Here is a 2,003-nt window from a genome sequence, read left to right as displayed (position 1 = left end):
GCCGATTGATCCATCTCAGAAGCTGGATTTATCATCAAGACTGAAGATCTCTCCTCAATTTCCACTTCAGGAGTTTTGGGTTTTCTTTATATTTTGTATTCTTTATTATTCTGAGATGTTTTCTTATTTAGTTATGAACTAAATCCCCTAAGTACCTAAGGGGAATGAAACCTAAGACGAATCTTGTTATTATTTTCTAAATTGTATGATAAATATTTAACTTGTTCTTAATTATGTGTTCTTAATTCTTTTTTTGATATCCCAGGATGCTGAGTCAAGATAAGCTCTTATTCAGAGGAGGAACAGACCCTGTCTAAGAGTACATTTATCGTAATTAAATGGAGTTGATTGCGTGCCTAGACATAGGGTGATAAGATTTTTCCGGATTAGGGTGAAACCTAATAAAGGGATCCATAGATCGAGTTAATGCACCCCTAGAGTGTTAATTAGAGAAAGGTCTTAATTATTCAATCTAGGGATTAGACGTTATTAGTCTTGAATAGGGATAATAACATAACTTAGGGATCTCTACAGAACAAGTTAAATGAATAAATCATCCGATTCAGAGCTAGAATAACAAGTATAGTCTCGGTGAATTTTTCCTTAGGTATTGTCTCAATTCAATCTATTTTCCCAAAAGTAATTCCCCAATTCCATTCTCTGTGAATTCTTAGTTTAGTTAATTAGTTAATTAAAATAAAGGCTCTTTATTCTTAGGCTAGATAATAAAAAGACAGTCATTACTAGCACTTTTAGTTCCTTTGGGTTCGACAATCCGGTCTTGCTAAAACTATACTACTTTTCGATAGGTACACTTGCCTACATCGCGTTAATAGTTAGTTTCAAGAATGATTAATTATAAATATTTAAAACCTATCATGAAATCAAGCGATCAAGTTTTTGGTGCCGTTGCCGGGGAACTAAGATATTAGGAACTCTCAATTTTTATTATTTTAGCCATTTATTTTTCTTGCAAATTAATTTTATTTTATTTATTATTATTATTTATTAATTTACTTTCTCTTGGCAGGTTTTTATAGTTGATGACTAGAAGAAACCCATTAGGACCATTACTTTTTGACGAAAAAATCGATCGTACAGTTTGCAGAAACCAAAGAGAAATAAGGCAAAGCTTAAGATACACAGAGAACGAGCAAGAAGACGATACTCAACCCCCAACCGAAGAGATGGCTGAAAACCAAGACAATCAGCTACCTCCTGCAATTGCGGTTAATCAAAATCCTGCTCCACGCACTATGTATGATTATGCTAAACCTTCTTTAACAGGAATTGAATCGAGCATAGTTAAACTTGCTGTAGCTGCAAATACTTTTGAACTAAAACCTAACACTATTCAAATGATACAGCAATTTGTTCAGTTTGATGGTTTGTAGGATGAGGATCCCAACACTCACTTAGCAAACTTCTTAGAACTATGCGATACATTTAAAATTAATGGTGTTTCTGATGATGCCACTCGTCTTCGGTTATTCCCCTTTTCATTGAGGAACAAAGTTAAACAGTGGTTCTTGGGAACAAATGACCGAAAAATTTTTACTAAAATATTTTTTGCTGGCTAAAACGGCTAAATTACGTAATGATATCTCTTCTTTTGTGCAGATGGATTTAGAAACACTCTACGATGCATGGGAGAGATACAAGGACTTACTAAGAAGGTGCCCTCACCATGGGTTACTGCTTTGGCTTCAGGTTCAAACATTCCATAATGGCCTGAATCCTTCAACTAGACAAATGGTTGACGCAACAGCTGGTAGAACCATCAATAATAAAACACCTGAAGATGCTTATGAGTTCATAGAGGAGATGTCATTGAATAACTATTAGTGGCAAGTCATGAGGACAAAGCCAACAAAAATATCCAGTGTTTATAACGTCGATTCAGTCACCATGCTCTCTAATCAGGTAGAACTCTTGAATAAGAAAATTGATGGTTTTCTTAGTTCTTCACAGATTCACCCAATAATGCAATGTGAAGCAAGTGG

The 2,003-nt window shown here is 34.6% G+C and overlaps 1 non-coding gene across 1 annotated transcript; it reads right to left on the bottom strand.

The window, feature by feature from the left end:
* Window positions 1–1,587: 1,587 nt before the first annotated feature.
* On the bottom strand, window positions 1,588–1,694 carry LOC128284837 (small nucleolar RNA R71). The gene has a single exon (XR_008275257.1). It is a non-coding gene; the product is annotated as a small nucleolar RNA R71 (small nucleolar RNA).
* Window positions 1,695–2,003: the final 309 nt, after the last annotated feature.

The sequence above is a fragment of the Gossypium arboreum genome, chromosome 11 (assembly GCF_025698485.1).
Source record: "Gossypium arboreum isolate Shixiya-1 chromosome 11, ASM2569848v2, whole genome shotgun sequence".
Classification (NCBI taxonomy): Eukaryota; Viridiplantae; Streptophyta; class Magnoliopsida; order Malvales; family Malvaceae; genus Gossypium; species Gossypium arboreum.
The sequence above is the reverse complement of the archived record's forward strand: the minus strand, read 5'-3'. Positions and strand labels throughout refer to the sequence as shown.